Genomic DNA, 15,639 nt, shown 5'->3' on the forward strand with positions numbered 1-15,639 from the left:
TACACAGCTTGCGGGCAAAAATTTAACAAAAGCCTCTCTTTCTTATACTTTTTTTCTCTCTTAATTTTTTCTCTCTTAGAAGATAAAACGATGGCGTTTTGTGGTAACGCACGGTCTTCTTACCGTCAGGACATATCTGAGGAGTAGAGTCGAAATGGTTTTTAAACCCTGACCCAAAAAGAGGGGTGTTATTAAATTTGACTGTGTATCTGTATGTGACATCGTAGCTCCGAAACGAATGAACCGATTTTAATTTAGTTTTTTTTTTTGTTTGAAAGGTGGCTTGATCGAGAGTGTTTTTAGCTATAATCGAAGAAAATTGGTTCAGCCGTTTGAAAGTTATCAGCTCTCTTCCAGTTTTCTTATAGAGGTTTTTGTGTCGGGGATTTTTTAAATTTTGATTTATTAGATAACAACTGAAACTTAACTTTACTTACGCAAGCATTTGTTTGAAATTAGATTAAATAAAAACCCTTGGGAAGACATCCTCATCCGTGTTTAGTTATTATTTAATCCAATTTCAATCAAAGTAAAGTTGAGTTTCATTTGCTACCTAAACAACAACTTGTACTCCACTTAGCCAGTGTGCCCTGTCGATTAATTAATTACTCCTTACGAGATTTCATGCCCATATTGAATGAGATCGCATTCAATCGAAAAGTTCCCACCGATCAAAAAACAATTCATTAAGTTGCGAGATACCTAGTTGCCTGGCTTCTTCGTGTTCTTGGGTCTCCTCATCTCGTAAACAAAAAGGCTTCGCTTGTTGGCTTGTAGAAATCTTTATGCCATAGCTGCATGCTCATTTCTTTGAAGTCGCGAGTTAGTAGGGGCTAGCACGACTTAGAACAACTCGTCAACGTTGATAGTACATAAAACATCGAAACACTAAAATGAGACTAAAATGAATCCATAAAAGTCAATGTAAAGGATTATTTAAATGATAATAAAAAAGCTTGGGAATAAGTTACTTTAAAAGCTTTGATAGTTCTAATAAGTTTCAAGTAATATCTACTTATTGTGAAATAGTGACAATAAAAATTATACTCGGCTGAGTTTGTTGTAGCATTAGGGCGCGTTTGGAACCCTCACAGCTTTAGTTTTAAGTTTACGCAATTAATTATCCCCATTACGTAAATTATCTTACATATTTAACAATTCACATCAAATTACATACAACGATGCATATTTTAAATAAATGGCTTTGATTTTGACTCTCATCTTTAAATTCCATCTGATGTTATTGTATTTCGACGCTCGGTCAACGTTGGCGAGATGTAAAATCTCATACTAACCCTACAAGGCGCGGAACAAATAAAGGGATAAAATATAGGTTCTAGGGACCGGTTGTGACGACATTACACGTCGCTGCGACAACGCATTTCCGGTCACGGCTTGTTACTTACATTGCGTCGTTATACTCGTAATAGCTGAGATTCTTTGATAAAAAGGACCGGGGAATTGCTATTTTTATACTGGGCTTAGCTCGGCGGGACAAAGGAAAGGGTTAGAATTTGCGTTTTTGTCCTTATTGTAAATATCTAAGTAGGTACTAACCGTACCTAATCTATACTTAATATTATAAAGAGGAAACCTTTGTATTTTTGTATGTTTGTATTGAATAGGCTCAAAAACCACTGGACCGATTTCAAAATTTCTTTTACCATTACTTAGAGGGATTCTTCCGAATCCGTATAGGCTATAGCCTATCCCGGAAAATAGAAAAAATAAATGTCCACCCGTGCGAAGCCGGGGCGGGTCGCTAGTAATATTATAAATGTGCGTCTGTCTGTAGTGTAATGCTAGCTTTAGTTAGAAAAGTATCACGGGGACGGACATAGGCTACTTTTGGTCCCGCAAAATCAAAGTTTCCACGGGATTCTTAAAGGTCCATCCGTTTAAGCGATTTTGACGAAGGTACAGAGTTAGCTTGCATACTGGGAACAGACAAGTGCTACTCTTTGTCCCGGAAAACCTACATCCACGAAATCCAAAATCTATATCCACACAGACGAAGTCGCGGTCATTATCCAGTCAGTACTAATAATTACTATTTATGTACTTACAAATTCTTGATAAAATTCTCTTTATTTTGTCTTATTTTAAATCTAATTTCTAGACTCACCGAAACATGGAGACATAGGGACAGGTTGAGATGGCAATCGCGGTATGGGGGGGGGAGGGGGTTACCCCGATTGCTTCCTGTCGCGAACTAACCTAACCATTGTCCAAGTGTTTATTTATGTAGTTAAAATCTATTCAAATTCTGGAAAGGCAGGCAATGAATGGAAAAAGCATGGCATACAATCACCTACCTGTATTGGAAGCGTGAGCAAGCCATACAAGCCATTTAGCTATTAAAATACTGTTGGCTTTACGAAAGTGACTTCTGAATAAGGTTTTACCACTAGTACCTACTAGACTTGGGATCCTTTTTTGAAGGCATTGAATAGTTTACTCTGTGTATAATACTTACATAGTTTTGAGGAATCAAAACTCCAGCAAAATGGTGAGAATTTTCGCAAGCACGCGACTTTTTTTAAATTCAGATACAAGTTAGCCGTTGACTGCAATCCCACCTGGTGGTAGGTGATGATGCAGTCTATGATGGAAGTGGGCTAACTGGGAAAGGGTATGGCTGGGTTTTTAGTGGGTATGCTGTAGAACGCTGTAGCATTGCCAGTGAATCCCACATACCCGCTTTTGTGCGGGATGCGTAATTGCATTTTATAGAAATTTTTATAGAGCTGCACTTGTATAGAAATGTATGAAGAGCATTTGAGGTGAGCGACAGCGACGCGCGACACTTTGAATACAATCCCGGGACACTGAGTCGCGTGTCGCCGTCGCACGTCTCGGTCGCGTATCGCAACTTTTTGTAGTCACAGTCATACAGGGTAGGCAGAAAAGTTTTCCCACGGCCAGTCACCGCCCTACCAGCAAAGCCATACCGCCAAACGAAAGCTAATATTTTTCAGAAAGCAATATTATTGAGAGAAAACATACACAGGAATAAGGTGATATGCTATACAAGTATGTACACTACTTCTATATATGTTTAAGCTTCATATAAGCTTAGAATAAGACCACTATGTAACCCAAATCCATATCTACTTCCATATCAGGGGGCACGGCAGTGCCCCCGCCAAGACGAGCCAAACCGCGGCGCCTTGTACTCGAATCCATATTTAACAATAATATAAATGAAAAAGGATGTGTGTCTTGAATCTAGGCATCTAGACTCTAGACACAGATCTGTCTTTCTGTCTGTTACTAGTTTTTCCGGCCTATTCGTTTAGCCGATTTGACACAGAGATATTTTTAATTTTTTTTTTCATATGTATCTATGTTTGTTACTCTTTCACGTAAAAACTACTGGACGGATTTGGCTGAAATTTAAAATGGAGATAGATTATATCCTAGATTAACACATAGGCTACTTTTATCCCGGATAATCAAAGAGTTCCCACGGGATTTTAAAAACCGCGAACAGAATCGCGGGCATCAGCTAGTATTGCCTATACTGTTTACCCTAGTTCTAATAACTCAAATCTCAATGCAGATTTTTCATTATAATCTGCCAATAAACAGGTTACTCTCTAACCTACTCTAGCTTCAAAACCTGTACACGCCACTTATAATTACCGATCAATTACACAGCAATTAAAAGAAGTGGCCATTAGCACCAATAACACACCGTGACACCGGCAATTATAACAACCTGCACTTAACCAAGAAAGTGTTGCTTAGTTAAAAGTGTAGCGAAAGTGTTACCGGATGGCCGAGTAACTCGCGAACTTGTCAAGTCTAAGAAATATGAGCTAGAAGTTATTAGACATAACGGTTCCAGATTAAAATCTCTAGAAAATTGCTATACAGGACATAGCAATGAAGTTATAATAAGTTTCTAAAGATGACAAGCAAGTTCTTCTAGCTTTCAAGCTTCCAAGCTTCTTATAACTTGTAGTTATAAGCAGATGAGATTGTTCTTTGTTTTTGTGCTAAGTAGGTATCTGGTTTTTGCAAAGCATCTTTAGTTTCGTACGCTTCTATTAACTGGTAGACAACCTACACCTGTAAGTTTTTTATCCACTAGCATCGTGTTGTGTTTTTGTCCCAAACAACGTAATTTTTTTTAATTACTCCTTTTTTTCTTTGAGAAATTTTTCTAGAGCGCTTCCCAGCAATTTTCATACAAACATGAGCCAGATTTCTGTATGTGTATTTTCAAAGTTACGCGCTCAAAACTTGTTCAATCAATTAATAGAAAAACAATACAGTGATTAATAACTAAGTTAAAATCGAAAAATCTAGTTTTAGTTTAAATTATTTTGTTTAACAGAAACTAAGATCCTGTGCCTGTGGTGTTTTAAAATTTTCTTTGTTTATAACTAATATCTGTGCCTGTGGTGTTTTAAAATTTAAATTACATAAATGGACTTTGGTTGCAATTGGAACTACGTTTGTATGGAACTAGTGACGGAGAGACCCCTCTATTCTAGCCCCTAGGTTTCACTATAGGTACAAAACATCACATCATTTAATTACTACAGTCCAAGACCCTATTGCAGAGCCTATACCTAGTCTAGCAAACGCTGAATTAATATACCTACCTACCTACTAGATATGGAGTTAAGTTAAAGGCAATACTAATTACGCGTTCATTAGTATACTTAATTGACTTCAAAATACAGAAAAAAATTGCTTCCTTTATTCCAGAGTTCAGTCAAGTCCGGTTACTGTCAAAGCAAAAAATAACAGCTAAGTAGATACAGACTGTCTTTACCGAGAACGATCGATGCATACCTAATATGAAGATTCTATTACATAAGTTGTATAAGTTCTTAATTAATAGCCCGTAATGCAACCGGTCCGGTTGGCCGTGGACATTGGATACTAGTGGAGATCCTTGTAGTAGATAAATGTTTTATGTCAGGTTCAAGCACTTAGGTGTCTATTCGTTCATCTTTTAGCGGCTAGTATCACTAAAATAAATGCTTTTCCGAGTAAATATTGTGTTTCACGAGGTGTCTAACATTTTGTCATCAGTTGTTTTATCGCAAGGATATTTCCACAAGTGTAAATAAAAAATTTATAACACCCCCGACATAAGTGAAGGTTAGAGTAACTAGAAAAGAGCTGATAACTTCGGCTGAACCGATTTTCTTGGGTTATAGCTATGAACACTCTAGATCAAGCCACCTTTCAAACAAAAAAATCGAAATTAAAATCGGTTCATTAGTTTAGGAGCTACGATGCCACAGACAGATACACGGATACACACGTCAAACTTATAACACCCCTCTTTTTGGGTCGGGGTTTAAAAATGAGCTAAGCTGTTCCATGGATATTTCAATAAAAATTTCAAACAAAATTGAAAATTGAAATTTTAAAAATTGAAACACATTTTAATTTTTTTTTAATGATGTAACCACAAATTCGCGGTTTTCAGATTTATTCTTGTACTTGTGCTATAAGGTCTACCTACCTGTTAAATTTCATGATTCTAGGTCAACGGGAAGTACCCTATAGGTTTTCTTGACAGACACGACAAACGGACGGACGGACGGACAGATAGACAGACAACAAAGTGATCCTTTAAGGGTTCCGTTTTTCCTTTTGAGGTACGGAACCCTAAAAAAGAAGTTCGAAGGCTTAGTGGAAAAGCAGGATGTTAAAGGAAAACATGTCGACCTATCCCACAATCTACTGAGTATAGTTATCGCTCATAATATAACATAATTATCACTTATCACCGTGACACGCAGCAAACCAGTGTAACATGGCGTCCTGTTTGAACACAGGAGCTGTTCCGTGTACTTAGGAGCAGGTTTGAGTGACGCTTAGTACCTTGTTTACGTTAATATAGAGTAACTACCTCATCCACTATGGAGCAACTAGGATTGGATAGGAAATTATATTATAGAAACACTTTATAACAAGTTTTCAAAAAAATAGTGCTTTAGTGTTTAAAGTTAAACTTTAAACTACTTAGGTATAGTGAGTGATTTCCATTCCAACTAAATACATGATATATATAGCCCTAATAACCTAGGTTTACTTTTAAAAAGACTGCATTTATACTGCGTCATATTAGGTAGGAATATTAAAAAAAATGTCCCATCACTTTTAAGTATACCCATCTATAGAATTTTTAATTACAAAATAAATAATTCAAATGAGGATCAGGATTCAGGAAAAAAATCCAGGATGATTTTCATACCATCACTATCTAAGTAGCTTATCATTTGGTATACCTAAGGAACAGCAATTCCGCTGGAGAAACCGGCGGAAGATAAATTTGTGTCTAAGAAAATTCTTTCAAGAATTAATAGTCTAGAATACCTAAACGTCATGCTAATCTTTGCTAAGCCATTTGCTAAGTTAACGCATTACGCCAAAAGAACTTTAATAAAGAATGTAATAGAAATGGTAGGTATCTGTTGTTAAAGAGACCACATATCGCAGTTATTGAGCAACTCGCTTTAATAAATACAAAAATAATTCGGTAGGTCCGGAGAACATAAATTATTTTACTATAGCTAGTATTCCAAGCAACGTAAATTAAACTAAAATGATGTGAAAATAAACCAACTCATACAATAATACGATATGATGGTTCATTATACTCACTACCCATCGGCATTTTTCTCACTCAAAACTTACTTTCCTTACAAGCTCGAAACCGCGACCGGCGAGCAAGCGGCTGCGACTGGCGACAAGCGACCATGCCGCTAACCGCAAGCGACACTATTGGTTCCTATACATTTTCTATCTTGTGTTCTGAAAATATATCTATTCAGAGGGTCGCCGTACCGTCGTGATACCAATAGTGACGCTGACGAAAGAGCGACAACTAATTCAAAAAATGGCTGTAGCGACGCGTACTGCTGAATCATACCAACCGCAGTGACAGGCGACAACCACAGTCGACCCTGTCGCGGCATCTATCGCTATCATCAATCTCGGAAGTGGACTACGGTACGTGACGGTGATAAGCTACATTGTGTTGTGCGATTGTTTGCAAAATGTTGCAAATCATGGTCGCTCACCCCGAATACTAACTACTCTAAGGTTGACATCTATACAGCGCACCCTGATTTTATTCAGACTTAAGTTTCAGTTAAAACGAGACTGATTTATGCCAGCGGTATAGCACTGTCTCGTTTTAACAGTGTCTTAAATCTGAGCAAAGTTAAAGTGTGCTCTGTAGTCCTCAGCATAAGTCTCAATACATTTTCTATATAAAACAATGCCCAGGTGTCGCACGAAAGTCGCACGCTGATGTCGCGCAGCTCGAGTAGCATAGTCGACCCTAACACTTCTATACTTATTCTGATTTCTGTGACTAGGCCTATCGCGGTATAGTATGCATTCTTCGATGTAAGAAAAAAGGCCGCTAGTTTATTGGCAACGATATTAATTACGGTGCGAGTAATGTGCTAAGATTGTATCGCATTAATAATTACAAGCTTCGTTGATACCTGAGGTTTGCTACTTTGTAACATTAGCGCATAGAGAGAGAACCAGCGAGGCTCAGACCTTCATTACTTTTATAAAAGCTGAAAGTTTATCTGCGTATCGTCCCTAATACAGGGAAGAACGATCAGCGACTATGAAGTTTGAATAATGGTGGCCTGCGTATTGTCTCAAATACAGGGAAGAACGATTAGCGTTGAAGTTGCGTAAGCACACAGCCTGCGTAAGCGTAGACGTAGCGCGTACCATTGCGTTGTAATGTAACGTATGAAACATGGCACACCGCTTGCGTAAAGCGTGGACGTATGCGTAACCCGGTGTGTTAGGGGTTTCCGCGCGTCACTACGCACGTGTCACGTGTACGCGATTGGTGTGAATTGGCCTTTAAAGTTTAAAAGTTATTCACTTTACCTACTGTTATCGAAAGGAAGTTCGTTCCGCACTCCTTGAAATAAAAGCTTTCAAACAAACTGACGAAGCCAGTTTGATGATACAAATCTTCGAGAATACTTATCTAATATTAGCTAGGTATCTGGGATGATTCAGACTCGCAACTGACAATTATTGCAAACATTTATAACTGATGACGGCTACTGATAAAACGTTATCTAAACTTGTAGTTTTAAACAGTTAAACGAGTTCAGTCAATATTATGCATTTCAACTGAGAAGACCGTCGGAAAGGTCCTTCTTAACTCCCTTTGTATCACTAGCGACAATATAATTTTCGCTCGCTAAAATGTGAAGTATAATATTGTTTTCTTTTGCAAAAAACCATCAAAAACTTTCAAATAGCTAAATAGTAACTTATCAATTAGGTACTACTAAAAGTACTTCCTACCTTACCGACCTAGCTATTTTTGTTTATTATTATGTAGGTATTATGCTTCTAAATTAATTCTAAATGTTGAATGATTCTATTTTTCACATGATTGCCTTTTCTTTTAAAAAATCCGTGGGAACTCTTCGATTTTCCGGGATCAAAAGTACCTAGCCCCTGCCTTGTCACTCTGCAAGTCTTTTGGTAGGTAGGCATACCTCACAAAAATCACGTTGATCTGTTTGTTCCGTTGCGACATGATTGAAGAACAAACTAAGAAGCCATCGAACAAATCAAAAGCCTCAATAGCTCAACGGTTATAGGAGCGGACTGAAAACCGAAAGGTCGGAGGTTCAAACCCCACCCGTTGCACTATTGTCGTACCCACTTCTAGCACAAGCTTAACGCTTAGTTGGAGGGGAAAGGGGAATGATAATTAAAATGACTAATAATCTTTTTAAAAAAGAAAAAAAATGCATTTTCACAATTTAATTTTAGTAAAATTAGTAAGATAACTATATCAATGGGCACCACGCTTCTGTACACGTTCATCATTACGTCGGTCCTTTTCTGTTAACTTAATTAACGACTTTAATTCTTTTGTTTGTCTGTATCACACCGACCGATGGTCGGCCCTACGTGAGTAATGTATATCAGGGTCCTTGATCTTAGACAACTATAATGTTGTACTCGCATTGTTATCGATAAAGCTCTAGTAGGTAGGAGCATAGTCTTTGTGGAGTAGCACTATAATTTTAAAAGTTGTTAATTAAAATTCATTTTCCGTACTTTTTTAGCAATATTAAAAAGAAAAAGATGCAGATACCCTGAATTTAGTTTAGAGACAAACATCAGAATCGAAGTCATTCTAGACTTAAAATACTAAGTTACCTGCTACTAAGTTTTTAAGTGACCTAAAGTACTGAGTAAGAAGTAACATTCAGTAGGTATGATGAGTGCTTTTAGTCTATGATGATAATAAAACGTGAATTTTCTTTAAAAATGTAAACATAATACTTACGATAGGTAATCATAGTTTACGACAGTTAGGGAACTTGTTAGTGCAGGCGTAGGTAGCCCTAAAGTAGCCTTATTTTTCTTTGATTTTACGTTACCATAGACAACTCTCGGTTTGATCTTGAATCAAGATCAAACCGAGAAGAGTTACCTCACTCTAGTTCACTCTGCCATTATTCTGATTAGTTTTGGTACCGGAACCGCTATGCCTATAAAGCCATTGATAAATTTTGAAACAGCTGCTTATAAACGACCTTGCAATGTTTATAGAAATCAGAGCAACAACGAAGCTACCTTGAATTATTGATTTCTTGAAAAAAGCTAACATTCAAATTCTCTTAAGTATCCATTATAAAGAAAAATGAAATAAGTTGTGCAACTGGCTAATATATTTTCAGTAAATTCTTATTTCATTATTTAGTGACCTAAAAATTTCTTACAGAAACACAATTTTTGGAAAATTTCTGGATGCAAGCTTGTACCCAAGAAAAACAAAATACTAAGTAATACCAATAAATAAGTTATTAACAAAAATGAAATAAATAAACTTCATACACCTTTGAACACGAGAACATAAGAAATCTCAGGCATGCAGATTTCCTCACGATGTTTTCCTTTACCGTTAAAACAAGTGATATTTAATTGCTTAGAATGCACATACTTACTCGTAACTCTGAAAAGTTAGAGGTGCGGGCCTGGGATAGAACCCGCGACCTGCTAAATAGAAGACCGACATCTTAAGTTCTAGGCTATCACCACTTTTTTTTAAATATATTCTCGTTGAATCATATTTTTTTGATATCGATAAAATTCATATCGATAAGTTTCACGCCACTATAACTACTTGTAAAACAATGGCACCCCATACATTCTCACGCCGTACCCAGAATACCACCAACGAAATTCCCACACTATAATAACACAACATGCATATAATATTATATTGCACCAGAATATATTTGAATACCAAATACTTGGCAACACCACAGCCTAAATTCTTCATACAGTCGGTCGATGGATACGACTAGAGAGAACCATCCTGCGGGATCAATCATACCGATCGGTAGAAATACTCAGAATGTATATTTTGGATAGAAACAGGTGGAAAAAACCGGCCAAGTGCGAGTCAGACTCGCGGACCGAGGGTTCCGTACTCGGGTAATTTTTCCGTCATTTTGCACGACAAATCAAAAACTATAAATAAAAATAAATAAAAAACTGTTTTAGAATGTAGCAGGTAAAAAGCCCTTTCATATGAATTATGATATCCCACTTGGTATAGGTATTTATCTTACTTTGAAAATTGAAAATACTAATTATTTATTTGTTCATGAACACATTTTAATTTTTAGGTTTCCGTGCCTCAAAAGGAAAAACGGAACCCTTAAAGGATCACTTTGTTGTCTGTCTGTCCGTCCGTCTGTCATTTTTCAACAATTTCATAATTCTAGGTCAACGGGAAGTACCCTATAGATTTTCTTGACAGACACGACAGGCGGACAGACAGAAGGACAGCTAAAAATACACATGGAACAATAAGCATTTACTAAAGCCAAAACAGACAAATCTATACGGTACTAGCTGATGCCCGCGACTTCGTTCGCGTGGGTGTAGGTTTTTTAAAATTCCCGTGGGAACTCTTTGATTTTCCGGGATAAAAAGTAGCTCCTATGTGCTAATCCAGGGTATAATCTATCTCCATTCTAAATTTCAGCCCAATCCGTCCAGTAGTTTTTGCGTGAAGGAGTAACAAACACACACACACACACACACACACACACACACACATACAAACTTTCTCCTTTATAATATTAGTGTGATAGTGTGATAACGTGCAGCAAACAATATACACCACCCACCCTAAGCGGCGGTGATACGGATTGCTTGCTTGTTGCTTGCTTTTCCTGCGGGCTTAGTAGAAGGGTGGCAGGAGGCGCATATCGCATGCTGCACGTTGTACCTATCATACCTACTGATTCGTCTGAGTTGGCGGATTATTATTTTTAACCCCCGACCCAAAAAGAGGGGCGTTATAAGTTTGACGTGTGTATCTGTGTATCTGTGTGTCTTTGTATCTGTCTGTGGCACCGTAGCGCCTAAACTAATGAACCGATTTTAATTTAGTTTTTTTTTGTTTGAAAGGTGGCTTGATCGAGAATGTTCTTAGCTATAATCCAAGAAAATCGGTTCAGCCGTTTGAAAGTTATCAGCTCTTTTCTAGTTACTGTATACTTCACTTGTCGGGGGTGTTATAAATTTTTAATTTACACTTGTTATCCTAGTGGTAAATCAGTTGCTCGGGTATGTAGTTGTTTCGATAGTAAAGGCAACTCATCCCATCGTGCTCACTGTATATATTATATTTACGCTGTGGCAATACAGTATACACCTTTTGGAGGTGTGAGTGGAATTTTATATTAACATAGTCCAGATTCATTGGCAGAAGCCCTTCATAATATTATAGGAAAAGCCTCTCACACCTTTCATTCGAGTATTTGGTACTGTTTTTATAAGTTTTCGAAAATACCCACCATTCTATCTATCTTATGGGTGTTCTGAAACGCATTTGACTGACAGGTATTTTTAAGGTTCCGTACCAAAAAATGAAAAAAGGAACCCTTATAGGGTCACTTCATTGTCTGTCTGTCCGTCTGTCTGTCTGTCGTCTCTGTCAAGAAACCTTTAGGGTACTTCCTGTTAACCTAGGGTCATGAAATGGGCAGGTACCCTAGGTAGGTCTTATCCAAAACGGATCATGCAGTCAGGGGCTAACTTACATCAGAATTTAAAAAAACCTTGACTTTACTTTAACAATCTCTCCGTCACAGACCGACAGTTTCTTAGCACACTTTCTTTTAAATCAATAGTAAATAGAATTACGGTAAAATATTATATTATGCACAACTGGTTGCAGGAAATTGCATTTTCTAACTCCTAACCGATATTGAATAGTAGAATTATTTGTTGATTGATGTTATTTTAGACAGCCTGTTTACGATTGACCATAAATAAGGTAGAGAATAAAGCATACTTACGTTTTTCTCAAAGAACAATGGTTTCGTGCCTACATAGTAACAATAATAATATAGGCGCTGATTAATCAGAGGCATGTAATTTAACGATTTGGAATTTGATTTTGAGCTATTATTATTATTATAACTAGGGTGAGTATGAGTAGGTATGAGTTATTATAGTTATTATTATAACTAAGTACTATTAAAACTAAGCTTGCGACTTCGGTGCGATTTAGGTTTTTAAAAATCCCGTGGGAACTCTGGTTTTCCGGGATAAAAAGTAGCCTATGGTGGCTATGGATTTCCAGGTCTTAACCTATACTTACCCCTTCAAAAAATCACGTCCAGCCGTTGCTCTATTGCGACGTGATTGAAGGACAAACCAACAAAGCAATAAATCAACAAACGAACACACTTTCGCATTTATAATAATGGGTAGTGATGGTTCAGAGGAACATTCGCTTTCTAACCCTCACCTAATAGTATAACATGATCTAATTAATCTAATTAACTAACCATAATTTAACCATAACCGCCTGTTATGCAATCGGACCTAAAACAAAAATACTATAGCTATACAACCTCAATATTTGGACTTCGTCTGTGTTGATGTTAGCTGGCGGGCGTGCTCTGCCTTATTAGAGTGTTTTTTTTTTTTGTTAAATCTGACTGGAAAGCGCTCTAAGGGGGTGCCGTGCGTATGTCGGCGAGCGCCGGCACAGACGGGGTCCACGCTTGTATAGTTTAACTAACTTGTTGCAAATAACTACAAACTTGACATTGGCTAATCTTTGTAAAGCCAGACGAGAGAGAAAAAAAAAACCTCAATATTTAACTAACAATATTTTGGTTAGGTCACACGTTTCGTATATCTACGAACGTCTTCGTAAGTAACCTGATTTTCCAATTTCGCGACTTCAAGCTATACTGCTATAGTAGGTACTTCCGTACGAAATACATAATTACTTACATAATGCAAAATTATGAGAGGTACCTAAATGATGTTGCATTGAATTCGAAAACGACTAATTTTGTATTTCTCTTAGTCTAGCCCGCGATTTCGTCCGCGTGGATTTTTGAAAATCCCGTGAGAATCCTACGATTTTCCAGGACAAATATTTCGGAGAGTTATATTTTGACCCATTTCCACCCTTGCCATTCTACAATCGAACCACGAGGCATCGCCAAGGTCTACATCCCTACATAGTCGAAATCCCACGGACCCGTACAAAGCGATTTGCTTCCTCGTTTCTAATACGCATTGCTAGAATATGGAATGCCCTTCCGGCTTCCGTTTTCCCCACTAGCATATAATATAGGAACTTACAGCCTAATCACACCAAGAAGGAGATGTTACATGATCTCCTGCTTGTGTGATTGTAGTCAAGCACAAGCCCATTTAGTTATAAAAAAATAACCGTTCTCTCACTTCAGTTAACTCTGTCTGAACTGAATTACTAGATATATTATGATTTGACCTTGATTAGAATTTGAAAAGACATGTGAGATGGCAAATAATTATTATCAGTAAGTATAATATTGAATTGAGTGTGGGTAATGGTCCGTGAGTTGAGCAGTTGAGGCCGGCGGCGACAACGGTACCACGAGACAGCTAAATTGCTTACTGAGGCCTCGTACAGGGAGGCGCGGAGCGTTGCGCGGGGCGTTTTGCAAGGAGCATTATGCGTAGCATGGTGCGGTCATGGATGGATTTTATAAGGTTTTTTTGGACTCCAGCCCGGAGCCCCATGGCTATACAGGGTTAGACAATTTGAACAATATTATGAATCCAAAAAAAAATGCTGTTTTGGTTGTATTTTCTCGCTATTACGCTCTTCTCAACTACAAATAAAATACTATAAGTAGTACTATAATATACTCCCCGCAAATTATTTTCGGTGTATTTTTTGACAATCGAATACCTACAAGATAAAGCAAGCCGGAAGAAAAAGCGCTATCCGCTTGCGTCTTACTCTTAAGTAGATATAAATAAAAGTTCTCAAATCGTTAATATAAAGACCTATATCTCTTACAAATAAGCCACAATATTGCATTTTATATCAAAAATAATTTAAAAATTAAAAGGTGCTTTTAATTTTAATTTTTAAGTATCTACACTTCTTACGCGCTTCTCTATGACACGCACAAATAACGTTGTTTCCGTCATCTGTGGAAACAGCACTATTTTAGGTTCCACCCGCCAACGAGTTATCGCTTCGATGACGCAGGCTTTTAAATCGTCAAAGTCGTCGAAAAAAAAAATTAAAAAAAAAGATTCCGACGAATTGAGAACCTCATCCTTTTTTGGAAGTCGGTTAAAAAGATTTTTATTGCCTTACAAGCATTCACACGGCCGTGAAACTGATGGAGCCATAAAACAAAGCACCACTTTTATGACCTATGCACAAATTAAGCTGTTATTACTGGTCAGCGTGGTATTTACTGCCTCATTGTCACCAGTCTAAGCTTTCCAGTATTTTCAAGAAGATGCTAGAATGGCGACCTCACACCAGAAAGCGCAGCTTTGGAAGACCCCCACTAGGTGAGACGGCATCAAGCGAGTCGTAGGGAGCCGCTGGATTCAAGCGGCACAAGACTGTGGTGTTTGGAAATCTGTACAAGAGAAAATATGTCCAGCTGTGGACATCTATCGGTTGGTGAAGATGATGATAGGTACACTATGTTCCTCGAAAATCAATGCGCCAGCATTAGGCATGCTGAAAATTTCATATAAATTGACATCTCGGTCAGGAACAATCGTAAGACTGAGTCATTGAATGGAGCACGCGGTAGGTCACGGCTGTCTCTAACGGGCCTCCCCGAGTTATCGGAATACTATTACTGCTATCCACTAGACGCACGAGGCTTTGTTTTATTAACATCTAGTTATTTCAATATTTACTACTAGCTTATGCTCACGACTTCATCGCGTGGACCACTCAAATTCCGAACCCCTATTTCACCCCCTTAGTGATTGAATTTTCAAAAATCCTTTCTTAACGGATGTCTACGTCATAATAGCTATCTGCATGCCAAACAGCCCGATCCGTCCAGTAGTTTGAGCTGTTTCATTGTTGTAGATCAGTCAGTCAGTCAGCTTTTTCTTTTTAACCCCCGACCCAAAAAGAGGGGTGTTATAAGTTTGACGTGTGTATCTGTGTATATGTGTGTCTGTGTATCTGTGTATCTGTCTGTGGCATCGTAGCGCCTAAACGAAGGAACCGATTTTAATTTACTTTTTTTTGTTTGAAAGGTGGCTTGATCGAGAGTGTTCTTAGCTATAATCCAAAAAAATTGGTTCAGCCGTTTA

At 37.7% G+C, this 15,639-nt stretch overlaps 1 protein-coding gene and 1 long non-coding RNA gene across 4 annotated transcripts in view; one reads left to right on the plus strand and one right to left on the minus strand.

Annotated features, from left to right (window-relative positions):
* The window catches only part of LOC123871605, a 148,789-nt gene that overhangs the window by 108,730 nt on the left and 24,420 nt on the right, over window positions 1-15,639 (plus strand). The window lies entirely within an intron of this gene.
* On the minus strand, window positions 191-15,382 carry LOC123871640. The gene is made up of 3 exons (XR_006797304.1): window positions 15,232-15,382; window positions 1,292-1,296; window positions 191-201 (listed from the first exon to the last, which is right to left on the minus strand). It is a non-coding gene; the product is annotated as an uncharacterized LOC123871640 (long non-coding RNA).

Source organism: Maniola jurtina, chromosome 14, assembly GCF_905333055.1.
Source record: "Maniola jurtina chromosome 14, ilManJurt1.1, whole genome shotgun sequence".
Classification (NCBI taxonomy): domain Eukaryota; kingdom Metazoa; phylum Arthropoda; class Insecta; order Lepidoptera; family Nymphalidae; genus Maniola; species Maniola jurtina.